Below are 13188 nucleotides of genomic sequence, written 5' to 3'. Positions count from 1 at the left end.
CTGTCCCTGAGTCTGACTCTTCTAGGTGCCTCATGTAAGTGTGATCATACAGGATCTGTCTTTTTGTGACTGGCTTACTTCACACAGCATAACGTCCTCAAGGTCCCTTCAGGTGGTGCCATGTGTCAGAATTTCCTTCCTTTATAAGAAGAATAATATGCCATTGTGTATATACACCACATTTTCCTTATCCACTCATCGGTCCAGTGGACACTTGGGTTGCTTCTACATTTTGGCTACTGTGAATAATGCTGCTGTGAACAAATATTTGGTGCGCAAATGTCTCTTCAAGACACCCTTTCCATTCCTTTGGGTAAACATCAGAAGTAGGATTGCTGGATCATATGGTAATTCCATGCTTAATATTTTGAGGAGTCGCCACACTGTTTCCCGTAGTGGCTGCGCCGTTTTTGCATTCCTGTCCATGGTGCACAAGGCTTCCAATTTCCCCATCCTTACCAACACTTGCTACAGTGTGTGTTTCTTTGATAGTGGACATTTTAGTGGGTGTGAGTCCCCACTGACTAACTCTTCATTACTAGCTTGCAAGCAGAGGACCTGGCTCAGGTGAGCAGGGTTCACTACCTAGCAAGAAGTGTCAGCAAAAACTTGTATTGGGCCACTCCATCCTGAAAGAAGATGGCAAGTGGTCAGGACAAGTTTGCCACAGGTTTGCGTTTCTGGGCTGGCTCCAGATGAGCCCCTAAAGCACTCATCTGATCACTGATTCAGCAACCATTTGACATGTACAGAGACAAGTGCTATTCTGGGAGTTGGGGACACAATGGTCCCTTGTGGACTCACGATGAGAAAGCAAGATGGTGGGAGCCCCACTCGTCCTCGGAGCCCATGTTTCATGAACTGAAGTGTGGGGAGCTGTAGCCCAAAGGGAAAGCCTAGTGAAGAACGTGCCCAGCATTTGAAGGGAGGACAGAAGAAACGGGGCAAGGCTGCCTGGGTTCACTGAAATGGCTTCCAAAGGTTATCACCAATGACAATAATTATAAAGACGTATCTGCTTGATTCTCAAACATGCAATCCAGTTGGTGACATGTGCTGGAGAGGCTACAGGCTTTGAAATCCAATGGGCCTGACTCCAGCCCCACCCCTCCCACCTGTATGAGCCGCGTTCTCAGGTCCCTAACCTGTAAACTGGGAATACAAAGGATTCCTATCTTTTTGAAGACTTTAGAGGCTAATGTCTGTGCATAAGATTAAAAAACACACACACAAAAACGAATGGCCCCAATCTACCCTTGCGCACCTCAAAGGAGGCCCCACGGGGAGGTGGACTCGCTCTCTTATGAGTCCAGTTCATAGGCTCCCACGTGTGAAGACACACGTTGCTCCTCCACCTGCCACACCCAGCCAACAAGCAACAGAGGGTGCTGGCTGCATTCAGAAGCCTGTGCGTGAAAACTCCGGGTGTGGAACCAGCCGGGGTTGGAGGTATAAACTCTGGCCCAAGAGCTCATGACACAGGAAGCAGAGATGAATGTGACCTGAGACCAGCAGGTGCTCACCTGACCTCCACTCACCCCACACCAGCCATGGCACACACAGGCAAGAGCGGCGGGCAAGGGCATTGCTTCAACCACAGGCACGGTTTCCCGCTGCCCTGGTCTGCCCTCTCTCCCACACAAGCTGAGCTGGCTTAGTTGGGTGCGTGCAGGTGCACGCCAGCCACAGCTCTCCCTCCCGCCGCGCTCCGTCCTGCCCCGCCAGGCGGGCTGCAAGCACCACAGCTGTCTCTGGACAGAACCTGGCCTTGGCCCAAGGCTCCGCTCTGTCATAACAAAGGCAGCCGCCTCCCGTCGTGCCCGGCAGCGAAGGCCAGTGGGGTTCTCACCCCCAGCATCCTGTCCCTCTCTGGACACTGCTGGGCCACAGCTGGAGTGCAAGGCTCTGAGCTGCTGAGGCTCGTGTGGGGGGACGTCTGTGGACCAGCAGACACAGGAAGGAGGCGTCTCTATGATCCTCCGCCTGGTTAACCCAAACATCTCTTGGCCGGCCAGGGATAGGCGCAGCGGACAGAGCACAGCCCACTCTGCCTGGCTGAGCTCTGCCTAATGGAGGAGACCCATCAGATGGGGACACACAAGGCTCTGAGGACAGTGGGAAGCACAGAGGGGCATGTAGAGGAGGGCTCTAATGTAGGAGGCCTTCCTGGAGGGGGCAGGCAACAGATGGGGATGGGTGCATCAGGGCTAAAGTATCACAAGGCTCTTCTCAAGTAGGAGGTGTCTGACATGAGTGGCTAAGGAGGGAGACAGGGCCAGGCCTTGGGCTTTATCCTGTGGGCCCGTGTTTCTAAAACCTCAGCGAGAACAGATTCCTTCTAAAGGGAATAAATCCTTTCAGACTCTAAGCAGTGGCTGAAATTCTTCCCGAATCCCCAAATCACGCACATGTGACGCAAGAGGCCTGTGGACTCCACTACCAGAAATGCTGTGCAAACATCCCTCTTGAACCGTGGTGCAGCTCACGAGGGAGTTCGAGTCCTGATGTGTCGCTATGGCTCAGATGTCATGATGTGGGGACATCTTTCCTCACACAGCAAGGTCCCCCAGAGTGGGCTTAAATTCTCAAGGAGCATCTATAATACCTCCTCAGAGTTAGTTTGGGAGGTGCTGGTGTAGGCCTGAGTGGGGCAGGAAAGGGTTTCCAGGCAGAAAGAGAGTGAGGGGCACTGCCCAGAGGCAAGGATTTTGGAGAGACAGGGTGCTGCCAGAGACACCACCCCAAACCACCTTTGGGAGTGCTGAAAACAATCAAGATTCACATTTACCCACTGCCCCCATCGCCCTGACTCTGGGCTCCAGAAAAAGACAAATTATTTTTCACTCCCCTATTCCTCCCTCCTTCTTGCCCTACAGTCACTGCCCCCACATGACAGCCTGACAGTAAACTCTGGTGTTCACATTCTCAATGCCCTCATTCACATGCCCTATCTCCTCCCATCAGCTGTGTGACTTGGAGTAAGTTATTTAACCTCTCTGAACCCAAGTCTGCTACTGGTTTTGTTACACTATGGCCTCCCACTGTAACACATACATATATATATATATAAAGTCCTTGTAATACAAATCACCCAAGATGTGAACATTTGGATTTCTATAGCCTATATAAATCAGAAAAACCTATTTTTTCTTTATTATTATAAAGTTAATTCACCACAGAATTCCATTAATTAACTCACTGCCTTTGTGCACAGAAAATATGGGTGTTTCGATCTGTATATGGTTTTCACAGGAATGAGGCAAATTATATAGTAAGGTTGAAAGCAAAAGACCGCTACATGTGTAAATCCTCACATGGGTGTAGACAGTGGGTCTTGACCAGGTGGGTCCAGGGAGTAAAGTTCCTCTTAGCCCACACCACTGGCATGACCCTCTCCCCACCACCTGTGAGAATCCAGTGGGGCCCTGCTTCCATGCACTCGCTAAGCTCCCAGCCAGTTACCCACTGACATTCCCTAGGCCCCATTCTGGGGCCTGGGTCTCCTCTCCAGAGCCCCCGTGGTGGGGCAGAGGGGTGAAGGGAGGTCTTCCAGAAAGAGAGTCGGGGAAGCATTCTGTGCCCTCTTTCCAAAGCCAGGTGTCGCATTGTTGTCCCCAGGCCACCCACTTCTGGGGGCTCTCCGAGTCCCACAGCAAAACTGATTAAGTGAGCAGATCAGAACGGTTGTTAAGTTATGCACGAGTCCTCTCCCACAAGCTCATGACCAAACACTCCTCAGTGTCAAAGCAGAGGTCAGCATCTACTGGTCAAGAGGTGTCCCACCCTGCCTCTTCCCACTTGTCCAGCGACTGAGAAGTGCACCCAGAAATGAAGGTTAATTTAATGATGGCTGCTCTCCTCCAGCCCCCCACAGCTCCCATCACTAACCCCCAACCCCCACCACAGTATGGCTAAATTTATAGATTTGGGATTGCTGTAAATTATAATGTAATTATACCGCGCCAGGGGCAGCTTCCCCCGGCAGAAATTAAAAAGCAATTCAGGTAAATGATCTTTAGCTACAGCAGAGCGTCCCTGCAGAACTCATTAAGTCCAGGGACCAAACAGCATACCAAAGATGGTGCACAGCCTGCTGCATGTCAAATGCCACCTCACCTTGGAAACACAAGGCCACTGGTGGGGGCCTGGAGTGGGTCCTTCCTGGGACACCCGCCTGCCCGCCCTTCACCTGCTTCTCACTGCAGATGGGTGCACCTGTCCAGGTGTCTCCCACAACACCCTCTCCACCTGCCACACCTCAACCATGGAGATGCCTCTGAGGGGCGAGGGAAAGGTAGGGGACACCCGCAGAAGAGCCAGGGTGAGAGGCAGAAGAAGATAGGTCTGGAGTGTTTTGAAAATAAAGTCAAATGGGAAATTAGACATTTTGGTTGCATGAGCACCGTCTACTCGGAAGCTCTGAATTCCAAAAGCCCAGGGAGTTGTTTCTCTTATTGTCTTGTTTGGGTTTTACTCTTTAATTTCCTCATTGGAACCTAACACTGAGAAAGGAATTTTTGCCTAGAAAGAAAGAACTGGAAAGACATGCTAACACAGAAATGATGCAAAGTGGAAGCAGAGAAGAATGTAAGAATGTTCTCTGTGCTTTGCTGCGTTCATCCAATTCATCTGAGTGTGCACAGCGGGTCCTTATGATGGAGGTGAGGTTCACCAGTTGGGAGGACATAAAGGTTCCGGAACTCTGAGGCCTACCCAGTGGCATGCTAACATGCTTCCAGCAGGCCATTTTGTCCGTGTGCTTTGAACCACAGCCCACACTTCTGTTGTCTCAAGCATTCACTGCATGCAGGGTGCTGCATCCATGGCATGGTTCGGGGACTGGGGGCATTCCGGAAGGCTGCTCTCACCCACCACACTTGTATGAGTGGATCCCCTGCCAGGCACTGTTCCAAATGCTTCCCTAATGGCAAATCAAACCCCTGCCATAATCCATACACATGCCAGGTGGGTGCTTTATAGATGGGACACTGAGGCCCAGAGAGGCAAAACCACTTGCTCCGTGTCCCATCCAGCTGGTCAGGGGCAGAGTGGGGGAACATGAACTAAGCTGGGCCTTCGCCACCGCAGCCTCCTCTCCAGGCTGAAGGTGTGGGATACAGCAGAGCCTGGCCGACCAGCAGCCCGATTCCCCCTTGCCCTGAGAACCCCCACCAGGCACCATGGGTGGTGGTCCAGCCTAGGGGAGGATGAGCATGACCCAGCCCCTCTGCTGTCCAGCAGGGCAGTCCAGGACAGATCACCCAATAGGGAAGCTCCTTGCCTTCCCCACCAGTAAAATGGAATTGTGTCTTCCTCTGGGGGTCATGGCACAGACTTAAGTAGCCTTGTAAAGGGCCATGTGGGGTAAAACAGAAAAAGAGTCTTTTCTAAGTAGCTGTTAATAATAGTGGAAGTCAGCCTTCCCTCCTCTTAACAAAGGAGGAAGAGTGAAGGGGGATGGATGGGCCAGACTGCCTGGAGTCAGGCTGCCCACCGAGACTGCATGTCCCCTCCAGACCTACCCAGACTCTCTCTCCTCCTCCTCATGTCTGACCCCCAACTGGCATCCAGGCAGACCCCACCACACGCCAGTGAGGCTGGGCCTGGCAGTCGGATGTGTGAACCGCTGGACACCCCATGGAGCAGAGGCTGACTGGCCCCTCTGTGGGTGACAGCCTAGGCCACAGTGAGATTCCCTCTCAGTCACCCTAAATGTCTGTTGGATCTACTAGTTTCTTCCACAGAAGTTCACTCATGATGCCGCTTGGCTGAGCCACCAGCCCACCCCTAATTTAGATATTTTTCTCCCAAAAATAGTCGAAAGAGGAAAAGACATTACATACCAGGCCTAGTAAATTTGATCCCCGATGTCCAAGGAGCCAGTTAACCACTCGGCCAGCTGCACCTCCGCAACATCCCCTGCACGGGCGTCCCCAGGAAATGCATCCCTGTCTCGTCCAGGCAGCAGCAGGCTGGGCAGGCCACACCAAGACAGGCCGCCAGTCAGGAAGGAGAGCATACACTTTTCCCCGGTGGGGGGGGGGGGGGGGGCAGGATACTCCTGGGTCTTGGCGAGGCGTCTCAAACCACGGGGAGGCCACACACTAGTCACTGAGTCGGCATATGGCAACCCTCTGGAGAGGCCTCCTGGCCCCAGGCAGATGGAGGAAACATGTACTGAAGCCACCCCAGCCTGTGGCTCCCCTGGCCATTCGGGACTGCACCCCCCGCCAGGACAGAGCAGCAGCTTGGGGTGCCAGAAGCTGCAGGGCGGCCCATCCTGCCTGCCGGCTCCACCAATGGGACACTCAAGCGACTGTTTAAGGAAGTCAATCCCCACCTCCACCCCCACCCCCAGATGGGGAGCTCCCCTCCCCAGAACCCACACCCCTTCCTTTCCACCGAAGTTTCTGCCACTGCAAAAAAAACTCGCACAGAGAGAGGGAGAGAGACAGGCCCTCAAGCCACACATGTCCCTGGCTAGCCCAGGGGACCGTCCCCGCATGTCCTCCCGAGGCCCACACATCCACAGCAGGCCTACCTGGGGGTTGCTGGGCGTGGAGCCCACCCCGTAGAGCTTCGAGACAGCCCTCTGCGGCCTCCTGCCACCAGCTCCTCTTTCTCCTGCTCAGCCTCTGACGTTATCGCCTGGAGAGGGGACTAATGCTCACCAGCTGGCCTGGTGGTTTAACCCTCTCAGGCTTCCAGGGCATTCGACTGGGAGGAAAGCTTGAGGTCACCCTAAGCGGGGCCCCAGAGCCCGGTCGCTGTGAATTCAGTGACTATGAGAGCAATAGAGGAGAGCTCACACGAGATGAGAGAGCAGGCGCTGAGTCGGTAAGAGAAAGAGAAACTTCCAAAACCCACCCTCATTCCACTGTCTCGATTCTCAGGGAGCCAGAGGGAACATAAACTCAGCTGAGAGAATCAGACAGAAGGCAAAGGGGATTGGCCTTGAGCTTTCTTTCGCCTGCTTTTGTCAATCCCAGTCTTTCTAGGGTGTGATGCTTCAGGAGAAGCTGCTGGAGGTTTCCTCCAGCAAAGCAGTCAACAGTGCTCAGATTCACACCATCGGGGCTGCCACTCTTCCCTCTGCTTATTTTCATATGCCCAACTGTTCACCTAGTGAACTCCTATTCATCCCTCAAGACCCAGCTTCAGGCATCACTCCTCCAGGAACCATTCTTTGTCCCTTCTCCTTCAGGGGCAGGAAGAAACACCTAGCACAGGCCTCTCTCAAAGTCGTCTTTTTTTTTTTTTAAGATTTTACTTTTTTATTCATGAGAGACACAGAGAGAGGCAGAGGGAGAAGCAGGCTCCCTGCAGGCAGAGGGAGAAGCAGGCTCCCTGTAGGAAGCCCAATACAGGACTTGATCCCAGGACCCTGGGATCACAACCTGAACCAAAGGCAGACACTCATCCACTAAGCCACCCAGGCACCCATCTCTCAAAGTCTTTAACCATACTGAGATCCTAGCCATGTGCTTGTCAGTGCCTCCTCCTGGCTGGTGAGATCCTTGGGGGCTTGGATGGTGGGGTATTTGCACAGTGACCAATAGAGTGACTGGTCACTACTTGCAAATGGATGAAGATTTACTATTCTTGAGACCAAGTCTCATGGTGAAGAGTTCTATGTCTATGTCCCTTCCATCAGGCTGCTGGGAGAAGAATGGCAGAGGCAGAAAAAAAGAAGGGCTGGACGGGGGCTACAAAAGCAATCTCTATTACCAGTGTTCTATGGCTCTGAAGTGTCTGCTATCAGTACTTTTAAGGTGAAGCACAAATCGCACCTGCCTGAAGGTCCCTCACCAGTTAGGCAAGCTCCACCAACTGTAACCCAGAAACGGACAAGCAGCCCCTCTGCTCCTCAGAGGCCTTGCACCAAGCAGGGTGTAATTCATTCACAGAAGAGCCTCTTGAGCCCTTACTCGGTGCCCCTGGATTCTTAGTTTAGACACAATTCTAACAGATTCATAGGTATTCCCAGTGCATCAACTGAAAGTGGATAGAAGTTAAAGAAGGCAAGGACTTCTGACTGCTCCAGATAAGCAGCTTATCAGCAGAAGATGAAGGGGGAGGCAGCCCACACTTGGGGCTCAGACAGACTCAAGTTCAAGTCCTGGCTGAACCACTTAATAGCCGGGTGGCCTTGGCAACATGCTAACCAGTAGGCCTTTCATAAACATCCAAATGCTTTTTGAATTAAACAGAATTGACTAATTGAATTTGGCCCAGAAGGAGCCTTGGGATTTAGAGGCCGAGGGCCTAGAGGAAAATATGGGGGTGGGGTGGGAGAGGTCCCCTGCAGAGACTTGCTGGGAGCCAGACAAACTCAGGAGGCTCAGAAGTGCTTTGTGCTCAGGTTGGGGCTGTGGGGAGGGGCAGGGGGGGGCAAGGAGAGATAGGCACGGCGGCGTGTTAACAGATCCTGTTGGCCTTGCAGCAGGAGACACTCGTGCTCCTACCTGCAGAGCCCCTACTGTGTCAGCAGTTAACAGCGCCAGGACCTGGCCTGGCTCTTGGCTTTGCACTAAATGCCTGACACATCCAGCGCAGCTGAGGGCCCAGCCAGTTGAAAAAGGTCGGCACACACCTTTTTCTCTGCTTTGGGCCTAAGGCCCAACATGCTCCTTCCCAGGGACTGCTTAGGAGGCAGATCTGTTTTCTTCTTAGAGATTTCTTCTTGGATGGAAGGGAAAAAGCAAAGCAAAACAAAACAAAACCCAAACAAACAAAAACCAAAAACAACTCCTGGATGCACCAAATGGCAGCCCTGGTATCAGGCACAGACCTGTCAATCCCAGGGAAGGTTCTGTCCACCTCCACCACCATCCCAGGCTTAGGGAGACAACGCCACCCCCACAAGGATGGATGCTGGGGCTCTGCAGAGTTTTCTGGCTCTTACTACCACCCTTCTGCAAGGGGTCAGGCCTAGGCTCAAGCAGTTCTCATCTCTCAAGGGTCATTTGAATCAAGGGCAAGATACCTGAGGAGGCATGGAGCAGGGGAGGAGCACAGGCTTTGAACTCCAAACTCCATCAAATTCTAATCATCACTGCTTGCTCATGGTGACTCTGTGGACTAGCTGGGGGATTCTTCTGGGCCTCAAGTATAACAGGGGGCCATGATGGCTTTAGGAACGTGCATCCATGAAGAAAGGGGAACCCTCTCACACTGCTGGTGGGAATGCCATCTGGTGTAGCCACTCTGGAAAACAATGTGGATGGTCCTCATTCTTCAGAAAGTTAAAAATAGAGCTACCCTTCAACCCAGCAATTACAATACTAGGTATTTACCCCAAAGATAGAGATGTAGTGACCCGAAGGGGCACCTGCACCCCAATGTTCATAGCAGCAACGTCCACAATAGCCAAACTATGGAAGGAGCCCAGATGTCCATCGACAGATGAATGGATAAAGAAGATGTAGTATATATCTTCCATCATTTGCAATGATGCAGATGGAACTGAGGGTATTAGGCTAAGCAAAATAAGTCAACCAGAGAAAGACCATTATCATATACAAGACAGAGGATCATAGGGAAGGAAGGAAAAATAAAATAAGACAAAATCAGAGAGGGAGACAAACCGTAAGAGACCCTTAACTCTAAGAAACAAACTGAGGGTCGCTGGAGGGGAGAAGGGTGAGGGGATAGAGTAACAGGGTGATGGGCATTAAGGAAGGCATGTGATGTGATGAGCCCTGGGTGTTATGACAACTGATGAATCACTGAACTCTACTTCTGAAATTAATAATACAATATATATCAATTAACTGAATTTAAATAAAAAATACAAATTAAAAAAATCATAAAAAAGGAAGGTGCATCCAAGTAGATCCCGTGGCACCCTGAATATGGGGCTGTGTGGAGACACAGATCCCATAAGTTTCCATCATATACAAGTGAGGGGCTAGAGGAGGTCTGGAGGGATAGGGGTCTGGAAGTGGGTAAAGAGGGAACCATAATGCATCCAGGAGTCCGAGGACAGACAGGCTACTGGATGAGTGGGTCTGAGTGTAAGAGTCATGGAGCAGAGATGGCTGACAAGGTAGGACCCCAAGGTGAGACCAAAGTGGCCCGTGGTGGAGCCACTGGGACCCTGTGCCACAGGAGCAGGCAGGGGACAGCTGGCCATGCAGAGGAGTGTGATATCCGGAAACCAGGGAAGGAGAGGGCCGGGCGTGTGAGACCAAGCACCGGGGTGTCCCTAAGAGGAGGCATGAAGAGCATCCACTGGACTGAGCAGCATGGGGGTCTCACCAGGCCATATGATTGAAGGGGTAAGGCACGGTCCTGCGGGGTGTGACTTGCAGACAGGGAGCAGAGGCAACTCTGTCAAGGAAAGGGAAAAGAGAAAATGCAGCCAGAGGGTAGGTGGGACCAAAGAGTGAGGGGGCTTCAAAGAGAGACCCCCGTGGAGGTATTGGGGTGGCTTTGTACATGGCAATGTGGCTAAGTGGACACTTCATTGCCAAGAACTCCCTTTTCCGTGTGGTTCCAGGTTCGAGCTGAAATCCTCAAGGTCTGGAGGAAGGATGGGGCAAAGCATGGTTCTCTTTCAAGGCCGGGGCAAAGTCACAGAGTTTTCATCACAAACCAAACCCTGATCTTTCTCACTCGTTCTTTCACAGTGCAGTCCACTCCGTGAGCCAATAAGATCCCAAAGACAAAAACCAGTTATTTCCACACGATAGCATAAAATAACGGAAGGGTAAAAACAGCCACTCAAAGTGCAAGAGAGACCAATGGATTTTTACAAATAGAACACGGAAAGGTCTTTGATAGGGTTTGGGATTTCATGTCGTAATTTTAAGACACAACCACATGTCGAGTTTCAGGGGGGTATCAAAGAAGAGTATCTACAATCAGCCGAAAAGGCTTTTAAAACATCCCCCCCTTTCTAACTGTACGTGAGGCCAGATCCCCTCCACATATTTCAAGCAAAACAACATACTACAACAGATATGCCAACGTAGAAGCAGATACGAGGATCCAGCTGCCTTCCATTAAGTCAGACATTAAGAGATTTGCAAAAGTGTGATCCCATTCTTCTTCCTTTCTTATTTTGGAGAAGAGTTATTTTTGATAGAAATGATGGGTTTACCATTGTTATTTTCAAGTGGATTAAAAGTTAAAATATTTAAAAATTTTTCTCACCTTAAATTTCGAGTAATGTAAATATTGATAGATATAAGCCCATATAAAGAGAAGTTCTCGGGGCACCTGGGTGGCTCAGTCAGTTAAGCATCTGCCTTTGGCTCAGGTCATGATCCCAGGGGCCCTGGATCGAGTCCCGCATCGGGCTCCCTACTCCATGGGGAGTCTGCCTCTCTCTCTCTCTTTTATGAATAAATAAAATCTCAAAAAAGAGAGAAAGAATTTCTCTGGGGTCTTTGATAATTTTTAAGGGACTAAACAGTTTGGGAAGCCTCTATGCAGGGCGGCAGGCATGCCACCCTCAGTCTCTGCACTGCATTGCCAATCTGTGGTTCACCCAACAAGGTGGGCAGAGCCAGCTACTCCAGCTCCCATGGGGCTCCTAGGGCAAGTACAACTCCCAGCAGAGGCTTCCTCTATAGCTCCCCGTATCTATCCAGCGCAAGGTTGGCAACTAGCAGAGAGAGACAAATGTAAGCTCTAACTGTCCCCATGGGTCCCAGTTTGTCCACACTCTTGCCCATGTCACACCTGGCCTTCTGTCCCGCTTCAGACACCACTGACCTATGGTGACTTTGACCCAACACCAGATGCAGAGGCTGCAGCCTTCCAGAGATTTCAGGGCTCCCCCAGCTAGGTGTCCTAGCTGGGTACAGTTGGTGACATCACAACCCTTGTCCCGTGTCACTCACAATGGTTCTGCTCCCCTAACCATAACTGCGAGTATGGCAGTGAGTGTCTAGGGGAACATGGATAAGTGCCCCCAAAGGGACCAGCAGGAGCCAGCCTGGTAGGAAAGCAGAGGAGGGCATTACAGGGAGAGGCAGACCTGCACAAAGGCGCACAGGCACCCGAGGCCGGCCTATGGGATGGGCACTGCGTGACTGGAGAGGCAGGCCAGGAGCCCCCTGTGCCCAGTGCTTGGACTTGGCCCATGGTGCCAGGGAGCCACCACTCACCAGACGGTCCCCTCCACCAATGGGAGAAGGGAACCGGGGTAGATGGTGGCAGCCTGGATGGCAGCAGTCAGGTTTAACTCTCTCCCACCCCCAACTTTGGGCCGAGGTGATTTGCGGCTCCTGTTACGAAGGGCCGAGGCTACATAAAGCCACAAAGGCCTGATGGCTCAGATGCCTTCTCTCCCAGGCCTCACTGTGTTTTTTACGAGTAAACATTTCTCGATAAAGACTTACTGTCTGCAGAGACCCCTTTATACCCCAAAGGTAAGGGTTTAAGTGGCCTTATAACTGCCGTTACTTATCTTTACAATGGCCAGAGAGAGCCTATTCAGTAACAGAAGCTTTCATTATTCCGCTATATATATTTTTAGTGACTGGTTATAAATCAGGCTCATCTCTGGGGCTCGGGGTCCAGGGTCTCTTCCGTTCCAGAAGGCCAGTCTAGGAGAACCAGTCCGTGCCCCCTGGCCATGGTCCTCAGGACTTCTGACACGGACAGTCCTCAAGAAGGCAGGACATGGGCTCTAGTCTCCAATGACACACCAAGGGGAATCTTCAGGTCCCTCAGGCATGTTTCTGACCCCTTCTCTGAGCAGCAGCCTCTCTCCTGTCCTCCTGTGCTCTTCTCCATCAAATCTAGTCTCTCAACGCGGCATCTGATAAACTCATTCCCACAAGGGCACTGTGGTTGACAACAGCCACATTGCATGGCCTCCACCTTGGAAAGTACCCGCTGTGGCACACTCACACATTGTTAAGATGAATCTGAGTTCCTCTTTAATGATGAAATCACAGAGAGGGACACAGAAAAGGATCCCTAAACCCCTAGAAATTATGCCCTTTAAAAATCCACCACTTCTGTCTCCATAGAGCAGATGCTACTGGTTCACACTCATGCCCTCATGCCCTTACACACACACACCCAACTTCTGACCACTAGCATTGGTGGTTAATGAAGGGTTTTCTCTGCCTCCAAAGCCCCCTTTGCCTGGCAACCAAACAGTTCAGAAGTGCCAGAGCAGCCCTCAAGCAAGGACAGAAAAGAGTTGATGGTGCTTAGACCTTGGCTAAG

General features: G+C 51.6%; 1 protein-coding gene across 3 annotated transcripts in view; it reads right to left on the bottom strand.

The window, feature by feature from the left end:
* GLI2 (GLI family zinc finger 2) overlaps positions 1-13188 on the bottom strand; it is a 255853-nt gene that overhangs the window by 157645 nt on the left and 85020 nt on the right. Inside the window, exon 1 of one of the 3 annotated variants that reach the window (XM_055316158.1) lies at positions 6542-6586. The exons of 1 other annotated variant lie outside the window; for it this stretch is intronic. The gene's annotated coding sequence lies outside the window, so the exon portion shown is untranslated. Of the gene's footprint in view, positions 1-5843; positions 5938-6541; positions 6587-13188 lie in introns of those variants that run through there. One more of the 3 variants, XM_055316157.1, reaches the window with a different exon arrangement.

The sequence above is a fragment of the Nyctereutes procyonoides genome, unplaced genomic scaffold (assembly GCF_905146905.1).
Source record: "Nyctereutes procyonoides isolate TBG_1078 unplaced genomic scaffold, NYPRO_anot_genome, whole genome shotgun sequence".
Classification (NCBI taxonomy): Eukaryota; Metazoa; Chordata; class Mammalia; order Carnivora; family Canidae; genus Nyctereutes; species Nyctereutes procyonoides.
This window is presented reverse-complemented; position numbering and strand designations above follow the sequence as displayed.